The 13,251-nt window shown below is 40.4% G+C and overlaps 2 protein-coding genes across 11 annotated transcripts in view; one reads left to right on the top strand and one right to left on the bottom strand.

Annotated features, from left to right (window-relative positions):
- The window catches only part of cacna2d4a (calcium channel, voltage-dependent, alpha 2/delta subunit 4a), a 110,038-nt gene that overhangs the window by 29,085 nt on the left and 67,702 nt on the right, over nt 1-13,251 (bottom strand). The window lies entirely within an intron of this gene.
- lrtm2a (leucine rich repeat transmembrane protein 2a) overlaps nt 8,833-13,251 on the top strand; it is a 30,518-nt gene continuing 26,099 nt past the window's right edge. The window contains exon 1 of the mRNA XM_085137926.1: nt 8,833-11,107. The gene's annotated coding sequence lies outside the window, so the exon portion shown is untranslated. The remainder of the gene's footprint in view (nt 11,108-13,251) is intronic.

Genomic DNA, 13,251 nt, shown 5'->3' with positions numbered 1-13,251 from the left:
CGGAAGTCTTTTTCTCCACACTGGCTCTGGAGCGTAATAGTTTTCCATTTTTTCATTTGCTGTTTTTATTTTGTTTTTAGTTTATGTTTTCAGTTCAGTCTCAGTCAGTCTCCAGCATGGGTTGGCTTGCTTAGTTTTGCTATAGTTTTGTAATTTCATACAGTCCATATAAATATGGCTGTAAGTTTAATGCAACCCTGGCCGATAACTTTTAGTTGATCTCCACGTCTGGAGGATGTTGATTACAATGATTTACCTCAACCGTTCTCATTGTTAAAAGCAGTCAATAAAGAGACAGCTTACAGATTCTACTTATGGAGTTCAGACTGCTTCTCATTAAATACTCGAACTGTCCACACATGTATCCAAAATATAATTAGATACATAAATTAATGGACTGTGACAGATTCTGTAATTTTCCCTCTGAAATTGATTTTAACATTAAACAGACAATATGTCATTTACAAAATCTCAGCTTTAAGTCAAACGGTTTAACCAAAGCACTGCATTGACCATTCAGGAGCTACAGCCACTTTTTGTACATAGTTGCCCATTTTTCAGAGGCTTAAAAGTAACTGGAAAATTAACTAACAAGTTCTTCCATTGTTTCATGACAAATTCAGCAGATAAAGACCGATTCTGCATGTTTAAATCGCATTTTTGCTTTATATAGATGAAGTTTTATTAGGCTAAAAAGCAAAAAATAAAGCCGTCGGAAGGACCGCAAAAACTTTAGGAGTGCCATAATCTACAGTCTAGTATAGTCTTAAAAAGAACTGAGCAACTGAGCAACTGAGCAATAGCAAAAGGTTTGAAATCACCCTGAAGACAACTAAAGTTGATGCTCGCATAATTTTTTCGTTGGATAAGAAAATCCCTTTCACTAGGGATGGGTACCGGTATCCGGTTCTAACATAAACGGTAGTAACCAGACCGAAAAGCAGCGCACATTTCGGTGCTTTATTTCAGTGCTTTTTTTTTCCTGAGATGTGATACACTTTGAATTCTAGCCAATCATTTTACATTTCCGAGGATAGTAGGCGGGTCCAGGTACGTACGTTCTTTTAGAGCAGAGCTACAGATTAAAAATGCCCAAGGCGAGGCGGTCAAAGTCTGGCTGTACTTCACAGCAAAAGATGCAAACTCAGCAGCCTGCAACAAGTGCTTTAAGCTGATACTGTGATACTGTGGAAAGGAGGCAACACCTCAAATCCGATGAAACACCTGGCGACGCATAGTGTTTTTTTTAAAGCCGAAAAATGCGCCGTATTTGATAACTTGCTGCGAGACCTCACACCGTGCGCATCTACTGCGGGTGGGTTGCCTTTTATCGGACCGGAGTTAGCAACATCCCCCAAAAACACGAAGAGTAGAGTCCTGGCCCCTACCCCTGCCAGTGTAGCAGAAATGATGATGGATGATGACGGCAGCAGCAGCCGTTCTTCTCTGTGTGAGTAGCGTAATGTTGTTCGTGTGTAATTTACGTTGAGTAGGCTAACCACGTTATTACATTAATGCAGTAAGGTGAACTAGCAAACACCGTCTTAGTTACATGCGGCTGTCTTCTTGTTTGATGGCAGATACTCCCTTCACCCTGGCCAAAAAGGCTAAAATGACCAAAGAAAAAGTGGAAAACAGTTAAACATGAGAGGTTTTTGGACAAAGTTTGTGTTTTTTCCATTGTTTAAGCACTGCTTCCAGCCAAGAGTGATACCATATATGCCCTATAGCTGCAGAAAAGGCTAACATTGTTATCTTTTTACAAAAAAACCAGCTGAATATGAGAGGTTTTTGGACCAATTTTGTGTTCTCCATTCTTTAAGCACCGGCACCGTTTCAAAAGTACCGGTTTGGCACCGGTATCGGATAAAACCTAAACGATACCCATCCCTACCTTTCACAAAGTTAAAGCAAATCAAAAACGAACTCTTGAGGGGCTGGGTCTATCATTGTCAGAGTCTACAATCAAGCAATGCTTTCATGAATACAAAACCTAGGGGGGTTACAAGATAGTAACACTCAAGAACAGGAAATTAGACTAGTAGAAAACCTCTATAAGAGTCTGCACAGCTCTGAAAAAAAAGCAATCTTTCCATGAAACCAAGATTAACATGTACCTGAATGATCGGAAGAAAAACTTAAGGAAAAGGAAAGAAACAGGTTATGAGCCAAGGCATACCCCGTCCAGCAAAGTGTATGTGTCAAATTATGAGCAAATGTGGTGGAGTGGTACCAGGTCGCTAGCATTTACTGATAGTGTGACCGCTGAGAATTAAGAGCATAAATTCTGTACATGGCTATATTGTTGGCTGAAATTTAGCCAATACTAATTGGACAGTGCTTTACAATGCAAATTGGTAATGACCCAAAGCTGACCAGAGAAGCAAGTCAAGAGTTTCTTAAGTGACAGTAATGGATATTTTTCAGTGGCCAAGTGAAACACCTGATCTCAACCCAACAGATCAGCTCTTCAGTTACTGTAGATAAAAAACTGATGTAGAAAGACACCCACAAACAAGCAGCAGCTGAAGGCGATGCTTTTGGTGATGTATTTGATGATGTCCAAGGGTTTTAGATTTCAGGCAGTGATGGACTGCAAAAGATTTTCATTCAAATATTAAAAATAATTCTCTTATTTAAATTGATGGTATCACCAATTAACCTAATCACACAAATTGAATGTCTGTGAATTTTGGGAGTAAGCTGGAGTACCCAGAAAGAACCCACACAAACATAGGTAGACCATGGAAACTTCACACAGAAAGGTCCCGGCCAGATGAAGGCAATCCTTTAGCTTAATTGCTAATTATATTAAAAAATAGTCAGGTGCTGCCGTTTAAAAGTGGTCTGTTAAGAAAGACAAAACGGCTGATGTTATTAAAGTGTTATTTGGGACTAGCACAGCATGATGTTACCACTGAACAGGTACCCTGTTGCAAGGAAGCATCATCTATCTTTCTCTAAATCAACCCCTTAATGTCACTATGAATGTAAAGTATGCATGTCACCTTACCTAAGTTAGTTAAAGGGTTGACCACAATAAGCGTAACAGAAAAAAATCAATATGAGGGGAAAAAAACTGTTAAATGTATATAAAAGCTATACTGTATCTATAAAAAAAATAAAATAAAAAGGCCGAGGCACTGGAATAAAAGCCTGTCTGGGAAAATGTGTCTCAAGCCACAAATTAAAACATGATTGATTTTTTTATGGAGCAGTCCTCATTGACCATATTGACCAAAGAGCCATAAAACTGTCCGGCCACTATAAGGCTGATTCACGGATTACAAGGAAAAGCTGATGAATGGGAACAGGGACACCAGTCCAGACTCTGATGGAACCGTGAACATGTATAATCTTTTCTCTGTGTGCAAGAAAAGACAGATGGAGCCTTGAAGTTACTTGCTCAATGCAGGAACTAGTGGTAGAAGTGCTAAACGTGCCCAGCCAGACCTGGTGTTAATACAAAGGCTAGGGCCAATTTGTCTTCAGTGACACTCACCCAATAGCACAGTAAATTACGCAGCATGGGAGGAGGTAGCTGAGTGTGAGGAGATAGGGAAGGAGAGAGAGAGATATGAGGGAAGAGGGAGCTGGTATAAGAGAGCGAAAGAAGAAAAGGGGGGGGGGTGATACTCCAACTTATAATGAATGCTACAGACTGGGTCTAAATTCATATATCATCAATACTGGAGGCAAGAGACAGCAAGGACTGCAGGGATTTAATTATGCCTACAAGATAATAAATAAAACAATATTCATGTAGCTAGAGAATGAATGCTTCTGTGCAACACCACAACAGGCATGCAGAAAACACAAAAAAATACACTTTCCTGCTCCAAACCGTTGCAAGTAATCATTTTTCACAACACGTATTTCCTGCATCATTGATGGAACAGAACTGGCCATAAAAGTCGCCTTGGCAGGAGGTGCTGGCACTTAAAATGGATCCCAATGCCAGCATGCCTTTTTGCCAGACATATAAGCAATCCTAAAAAAAAAAGGATTCCCTTGGAGAAACAAATAAATCAAGCTTGCCTTGCATTCGTACCTGGTTTTAAAAAGCTCTTCCTTCTCAATCAATGTTGCCAATTTTTAACTACCTGAGCTGGAGGAGCAATCACACTCTCTACAGTGTTGTTTATTAAATTAAACATTTATCAGAATTATTTCAACTTGCTTTTAAATATGTATATATATATATATACATATATATATATTAGGGGTGCAACGATACACAAAATTCACGGTTCGGTTCGGTTCGATACTTTGGTGTCACGGTTCGATATTTTTTCGATACAAAAAAAATGTTCATGCCTTTTTATTAATTTGTCATTTATTAAATTTTCACGGCACATTCTGCACCACATCTCTGTGCGTTCATCATTTGTTTGAAGCCAGCTCACCTCCTGCAACCACTTTTCAGAGAATACGCGCTTCTTTTGTGGTTCGGACTCCTTCTGACATTTCTTTGGAGGTGGAGGAACATCACAGTAACTGCTTAAAGGAGCTTCTTCGACATCTTTAAGAGTTCTAAACAAATGTCTGTCCTCCTGAAAATCTTATGTACGCAAACACGCGTTGCAACTTCTTATCTTGTGCGGGTTTTTATTTTGACAGCGAATGCGCACCTGCGGACCACTTATGTGCAGCCCTGGTTATTTAGCTCGTCATATTGCAGCCACAGAAATTCTTTTGTCCATGAAACCATAAAGCTGCACTTTCTTTTTTCCTTATAGTCTGATTTGTCATAACCTTTCCGTTTTGTGGTAAGCTTTTCTTTGGCTGTCACTTCTTCACGCTGACCTGTCTTATTTGGCTCAGCAGAACTAAAATATATATCCTGCTGCTTTTACACACGCACTAACATAACGCTCAGCGATTCTCTGCGCGATCAACCTCTCACATGTTTAAGCTGCGGGAGATTTCACTTGTCATGTTTGCATAGTAAGCTAACGATTGATAAGACGATGTCAGAGGAATTGGTGCGCAAATTATCATCACTCACCAATCAGTACTGTCGCTCTCTATACACAGTTCACGCGATTGCAAAGTGAAAGCAAAAAACAAGCGCAAATTCAAACGCGATTTCAGTATGTCACATATTGACAGTGGCCGATGCCAATGACATAATTACCCAGCTACATTCCAAAAGAATGCAAAAGCATTGACATATATTTTTCCTTCCTAGGATAGGCCGACGGGCAGGGCAGAGATAGATTTTGGTAGCCCGACTGGAAAAAAGCCCCGTCGGGCTAGCGATTTTGCGAGCCCTGTATCTGATTGAGGAATCACTCATCTTTGGAAAAGAGAGTTTATTATGGAGAAATGTCTCTTTCCAAAATAAAAGCTATACTATACGCTTCTTCTGGGCTATATTCTCAGCAGCATATTAAACATATCAGGTCCCCATAAGGAGAATCGTGTGCTAACGGCTGTCTAAATGACTCGGGTAAAGTTTGTAGCATGCTGCTTGTTGTTTTTCTCTGCTTCCACTTGTCTTTGCACTAGGATGATGTCGGAGTAAATGTGCAGTCATATTGGTTGTGTTCCCACTAGTGCTGTCAGCGTAAATCTGAAATGACATTAACGTCACAACACGGCAAATCTCCGTTAACGAGCTACCGCGGATCACCTCATGAGTGGGGCTGGAAGACGTCAACACATTAACGAGCTAACTGCGCTAACACACTAGTTCCCACCAATTGAGCATTGCTGGCACATCCAACATACTGTTTTACTTTTGTCCATGACAGGCTTACCTTCAGGGTCATACATCACATGAAAACCAAAATAGTTCCAAACGCCAGATCTGAATGAGGGTGGGGGAGGTTCAATTTGCCATGTTGCAACTAGCCTAGCTTCTGTCTCGCTAGCTTGCCCTGCGCTCAGTGAATCTGTGTTCGACTACTCCGCCTAGGCTGCACTGTCGAGCGCAGATCCACTGAGCGCTCAACACAGACAGCATCATCAGAAGGAAAGTTGATAAAATAAATTAAAAATGTTGTATCGTTCGATACATATGCGTACCGAACCGAAAGCACTGTATCGAACGGTTCGATATCGATACGAGTATCGTTGCACCCCTAATATATATATATATATATTACATGAACATTGAGAATTATAGCCACAGTGGACTCTTTCTGTTGTTTCAGAAAAGAGTTTCATTTGTAAATCCGGAGGTCTGGGACAAAGTGACTGTGCTGCTCTGGCGGGTTGGAGGAGACAAAAATTCTCAGCACCCCTGCTACCTCTTGAAACTAAACAAAAGTAAAAGCAAGCAACAACCGGCCAGGTGAGTCACACAGAAACAGCTATAGCTCTCACTCTCTCACCTCAGTGTTTCCCACTGTCAAAAAATCAAAAAATCAAATAAGCTGGGAAACTAAAAAGGGGGGGGGGGGGGGGTATTTAACAGTCTACTACACTGCACTCTGTGTCATTTCATCAGATCGTAATGCAGCAAAGAGTGCTGCTGTCCATGGTTCTGAAACAACAGCCATACTTTTCTTTTTTACACATAGAGTATAACGATTTTGTTTTCATACAGATTTTGTAAGTAACAAAGGATTGAGCACATATTAAGCCTTGATATTAGATCAGAGATTGGATTTTGCCAAATGCTAGTGCTGCTTACTTAATACCAGGGGTGGTAACTGTGTTCACTACAAGATGGGTGCACGTTACAGTGCAGAGGCTGGCAAACACGTCAGTGATTTACATGCAGTAGTTGAATTTAATGCAAAAAGCAGCACCAATTGTGCTTCTTTGGAGAAAAAGTAAGAACCTGATAACAAAGATGGCCGTAAGATATGAAAGGGTTTTTTTCCCCTTTTCATCCACTGGGGATTGCTTTCAGGTTACATCACAGACAGGTGTCATTTCATCTGCTGCAAACCGCAAGGTCAATGAAAAAACAAAGTCAGAGTTGAAACACTCTGAATTTTGAGTGTAAAAATGGAACATGAGATCCAGTGCCACTGCAAGGGCTCACATCTCTGACAATACCACAGATGTGCAAGGCCTCTTTCAGATGCTAAGCTATGTATGATAATTAATGGGTGGTGCTAAGACAAAAGTCTGGCACAAGATACCAAATGTTTGGGTTTTGAGCCGACAGATGGATGCCTCTGACAAAACTGAATTGCCTTCAGTGTTCTTTCACTTGGTTTCTGAGTGGTGTTTAAAACTGCAGGAGGGGAAACATCTGCCGGAGAAAAATAAACAAAACAAAACCCCCCACAGTTTCTATTATTAACACTGGGCTTTAAGCACGATTTTTATATTTTATAACAACTGTGGCAAATTGTCCTTGAGTCTGGCACTAAATACCTGGCAGTGCCAAGCAGCTGACCCTGGCTGCTGACCTCTGCACTCTGGAGGGGATTGGCAGGACTAATTAGAGGACTAATTACTCCTTTGGGATTGTACACGAATGTGCAGACAAACACAGGAAGAGTTGCTACCACTGCTCATTCAAAAATAGAATTTCTTTCTACCTTTAAATATTTTTTAACATCACTCAACGCTGAGATAAAATTGTTTTGTGCAACAGCATATTGCACACTCCATGCTATTCCTGTCATTCTAGTCAATCATTTTTAATACCGCTGAAGAGCATGTCCTTACAGCCAACATATCCGGAGCTACTGGCAGCTAAAATAATGATTTCTGTCTGCCAGTAACTACATCCATGTCATAAAGCCAGCACAGTGCCCACATTTGGACAGGAAACCAGAGAACTCAGTTGAGATTATTCTTGTAAGTGTGTGTGTGTGTTGGGCAGCTGACCAATCCAATGTATTAACCAGCCTTTGTAAATATTTCAGCCTGGCAACAGACACTGACATGTGCAAACTGAAAGAAAGTGCACAGTTAGATTGGATGTCTTGAAATCCATTTCTAATTGTTTGGTCCAACCTCCAGAATGATGTTCCTGTTTCTTCTCTTCACTGTTTATTTTGTTCATGGAAAAATTCTTAACAAATAGATGTGTATTTACACTCACAGCTTAAATGGTACAAACATTTGCACTCAGTTGGAAAAGTCTTTCTGTCCACCTGATAGATGTCCTTTCAAAATAAAATAACCACCCTCCTTAAATTCTGCTCTGGTCTTTGCCATCTAAGGGAAATGTTGGGCACGCTAGCTGCTTAATAATCAGTATGTTCACCAGATAGTGGCTAACTATGTGCCAAGTGCACAGTGACCTTAACAGGAATGCTGCAAACTTTTACTGAAGCTGTAAAATAACAAGATCATAAGAAGCTGGAAGATGTTCAGCTGCTTTGAGGAGCTGCATAAGGCAACAGTCACACAGACCTAGAATTTCAAAGAGTGCGACTTTTACCTTGAAGGCAAACAGCCTCTGTTTTCGGTTTGCGTCACGCTTTTCATTTTCACTGTCAGTCGGCGAGTAGTTGGCGACTACTTGCACTCAAGTCAATATCTTACATTTGAAACACCAATCTGTGGAAATCTGCTAAAGACTAAAGCAATCAAAACAAGTTTTTTTTGCGCATTTTTTTCCCACCAATTTCATCTAGCCACGCCCAGCAACAACTCACCAACCAGGTGGAGATTACAGAACTGGAGCTTATCAGGGGTTTGTTAATTGGTCTCTAGAGTGAGGTCTAACACTGTAAAAATGTCACAGAGTGGCCCAATGCACTTGGTATCAGCTTTATATTCCACAGTCCTTTGCATTGCACAGTTATTCGAATGTTGCTAATTGGAGCCTACTCTTTTTATTAGAGGGATGATATTATCAGCTCATATTAGCTAGTTTGCCCACCAAAGGCCAAGAGTCTGCAGAGCCTAAAAACTAAACTTAATAAGTACACATAAGTGTTAGGGAAATCTTTTTATATTTCATGTGTCTGAAATAAAAAAAAAAAATCATTGGTCAGTATTGGAATATCAGGTTTTTGAATAACCAAATATCAGTATCAGTGCATTGGTATTAGCATCAGTATTAAAAATCCTGTATCAGCTGGGCTCTATTGGAAATATCCAAAGACAGGTGCAGCTTCAACATGAAATTTTAGACCATTTGTTCCCAGAAAGGTCAAAGTTAAGGATCATCTCTGAGGTCTGGTCTGGTTGGTGTATAATATCTATTTCGGCCATATTTGCCAAATAAAAACAGTAAAAATCAGTCATCGGTGGCTTCCAGCATGTGGAAAAGAAAGAGAGGATGAAAACCCCCCTCTGTTAACAATGCCAGTCCCTTTAGTGAAAGAGAGAGAAAAAGACGCTTGGCTCATGAGCGATTTTGGTTCAGTTTCTTATGGAAACAACTCGTCTCTCATTTGAACACTGAATCTGAGCCAAGCGATTCACATGCTCATTAACAGCACAATGTGTGTGTGTATGTGTGTGAGAGAGCTATGATTCAAGCCATGTGAGGAAGCGGCCAAGTAGTTATATGCTGTGTGCAAACAAACACACAGTCGCCCCACCAGTTCATACCCTACTCCCGCTTTACAAACCACATACTGTCTTACTACCACCTGTCTTAAACTTGTCAATGATATCTTCCACCAAAACGCTTCTCACAATTATTCACAAAACACTGCACAGGCATGCATAAACCTATCTAGTTTAATCTATCTAATTTACCTAAAAATGGACTGCTTTATCTCATGAGGATCACAGTTCTGTCCGTGAGATGTAAACAAGGACACACACACCAGTGCATGTGCTCATACAGCCACATGCGCACACACAAACACAGCCGTTACGAGAGCTGCCACAGGGAATAGGATGAAAATGAAAGCTGAGAGAGGGAGACGTGAGGAGGAAAAAAAATCGAGGGAGGAGAAAAGCCCATGTGGCAGAGGGAGATTCTCATCTTTACTGAAATCAGCTGATCCCTCCCTCTCTCTCTCTCGCATCCTCCCTCGCTCCACCGCCACAGCTTTCTCTCTCAAATCTTTCTTCCCGTCCCCCTTCCATCAACCTCATCCCACCGTGTCCTCTGCCTCCCTTTTCTCCTACCTAGCTTCCTTATTTATTTATTTTTCGCACCCTCTTTCACATTTCTCCCAATGCCTTCCACTCCACTCTCTAGTTTCTCCTCACTCTTTTGCTCTGTATTTTCCCTTATCTCTCCTTCAGCTTTCACTCGTTCGTATTATCACGCACTCTGTATTCCACCTCCCTCTTCTTCTCTCTGTCACTGTGGGAGAGCTGCAGGCAGACAGAGGCAGCATACACTAATGTTACTATATTTGACAAGGCACACACACACGCACACACGTACATTCTCCTGCCACATGCACGGCTGCACACACGTACCGTAAAGAAAAACGGGGGAGGTGGGAGTATCGAAACACACACACACACACACACACACACACACACACACACACACACACACACACACACACACACACACACACAGACAGTCTAACAAAGGCGCACCGGAAAGACAACCCTCAAGTGTACATCCATGGATAAACACACACACACGCTCCGACGCGTGCTGAGTGCAGGAATCACAAACATAGCGACACAGAAGGGGTAGCGCATGACGCCAGCAACCTAACGCCGTTGCCTCTCTTTCTATCTCTCTCAGACACACACACACCGTCTCTCTCTTTTTCACACATACTCACGCCTCTCAGACACACGGCAACACGCAAGCCAACGAGCAGGACAGCGCTGGACATATCATTCATATACGGAACAGATCTTAAGAAAAGGATTAACTATCTCCATCCCTCTCCCTCTGAGGACCTTAGCCTCTCTTACCTCCTCTTGTTCCTCTAAGCCTTTCTTTACCTCTGTTTTTTTTCTAAAATCCTCATCATTTTTTTTTACACAATCCGTCCCTTCACAATTTATCGGTGGGTTGAAGGGAAGCTGGAGGAATTGTCTTTATTCAGAGAGAAGGATTAATCTTACATTATTCATCTGACCAGGATCTTGAATGTATGGATTTTCTTAGTTGTAGTGGTGACAGCTTTTCTTCAATCTTTTTTGTCCAGTCAGAAATTTTTGAGCTTTATTTCTTTTCTTTTTTTTTAAATAATATTTTTGGACGAATGGCTGATTGCAGAAAGCCATAAAGCTCGTGCTGTCCGAGATATTTGGTCAAAAGGTAAGTCTGGTTGACGGTGTTCACCCCACTCATTCATTTCTTCTTTTTTTTGACTGGAATTGAATATTTATAATGTCAAACAAAGTACACTGCAGAAAGAAAGAAAATTACATTTGTGTTTTTATTGAAACATATGGGAATTTTAGACGGGGCCAAAAGTGCATGCTGTGAGGAGCTGGAAGCCGTAAACGTCAGCCCTCGGGCTGATTCCTGGACACACACTACACATTGACAGGAATGCCTAGGATGTGGTTTTGGGCCAAAGCTTGCAGGGGTGGGCAGTAGAAAAGTATGAGAGTTATGATTCATGGCATGTTTACTATAACAGGATATTCCTTCATTTCCTTTTTGTGAAAATACCTTAAAAACTATTGCTGTGCTGCAGTGCTGTAGAGTAAATCTGGCTGTCATATTATAAAACGTGTCTTAGTGGGCATGAACAGTAAATATTATGGTCTAAAGATCTCATAATATGATGATAGAGAACAGTAAAGAAACTGATATTCCCTCTGAAATGATTGCAAAATAAATGAATAGAAACTGTTGCTGGTAAAGAGGCTCCCGATGAATCATCTATTGAGATACAGCCTTTGGGAAATACACTGTAGCCTTTGTAAATATGCCAAATGCTCCAACCACAGATATAGTAAAAACTAACTGCTACAAGTATCTGAAGGTGTATATTCAGTCCAATCAAATTAGTGAAAGAACTAACCATCCATCCATCCATGCATCCATCCATTATCCATACATCCATCCTCCTGATTTTAAAGTTAAATGCTCTAAAGCTTATAAAGTCAAAACTGTTTCAATTGGACAATGCTGCTTGCTCAAAAGTCTCATGCATAACCTAAAGTCACATGATCTACAGGTCTGACTTTAGCCAGTACATCACAACCGCTGCACATCATCCTGCTATTTTTGCAGCCCTTTCTTAATGCACAGTACAGAATATAAGCAAACCTGCTTTAACTCTTGAAATGATCTATGCTTACTTGTTTTTTATACTGTACCTTCTACATGCTGTGATCTTACACTGCTCCAACAGTTTAATGGAAACTTTGTTGAACATTTCTTCAGTACTTTCTTTTCATGACCTTCATAATATCTTATGTAATATTAATCAACGTAGAGCCCTTGATAGATGCCATTAAATGCCATTGCGTTAATTCTCACTCAGAGGCCTCTGGGTAGTGTGTTGCTGTTTTTACCTGCTTTATAACACTTCACGGGCTCTAATCTCTTTTCAGATGGTGTGATGTAAGAGTGATTAGCTTGCAATAGCTGCACTGTGATTGTATGATCATGCAGTAGGTGTGAGGTTTCATCACCCTTTTGTGCCTCTCTGCTTTAGTTAAAAATGAATGAAAACGGACTATTTTCCAAGTAACGAAAGACACCTTCTGACATCATTCTAGAGAAAACAATTATAAAACTAATGGATTATGTGGGTGCACTAGTTTTGTATGTCTCCTAAGAAACATGGCTAACAATTGAGGCCAGTCTGGGGGCTTATGTGAAACCACTCATTAAATGATTTAGATAATATCAGCTGCAAAGGATTTAATGAGTCTGGGTGATATTAATGATGCACTTAATTAATGACAAATTTTACTCTTAGCCTCTTACTCCTAAACGCTACTGTCAGATCTGGGTGGTGTTCAAAAAAAAATGAGACGAGCTAAGATTGTATGTGATATTAGCAAAAACTGATCATTTACACAGAATAAAAGTAAAGAAAGCAAAAAAAAAAAATCATGACATAATATACAGTTACAATACCAAGACAATGAGTGTAAATAAAAATAGCTGTCAGCTGTCCAAATCCATCTGAAGCATAACTGACCATCTTTAGCAGGTTCTGTTTATCCACAGCTGAGGGACACAAGTCTGAAAAAGTTTTGTCTTGGAAAGAATTTTCTTTGACCTTGACATGGTGTAATATCGGTTCCATACTTATTAAAATCAACAGCATATGTTCAGTGAAATTCAACTCTTGCACAGAATGGTATTCATATGAATGTTCAACATGTGGCTGCATACCTACATGCATGTGTTATAATATATCTGTACATATAACTGTACCATGCGCCTGTCAACACATACAGTACGTTGCTCTTTTCGTACAGCGTGTGGTTAGGCGT

Source organism: Neolamprologus multifasciatus, chromosome 17 (genome assembly GCF_963576455.1).
Source record: "Neolamprologus multifasciatus chromosome 17, fNeoMul1.2, whole genome shotgun sequence".
NCBI lineage: Eukaryota > Metazoa > Chordata > Actinopteri > Cichliformes > Cichlidae > Neolamprologus > Neolamprologus multifasciatus.
Note: the sequence above shows the minus strand (reverse complement) of the source record. Positions and strands in the feature narration are given on the sequence as shown.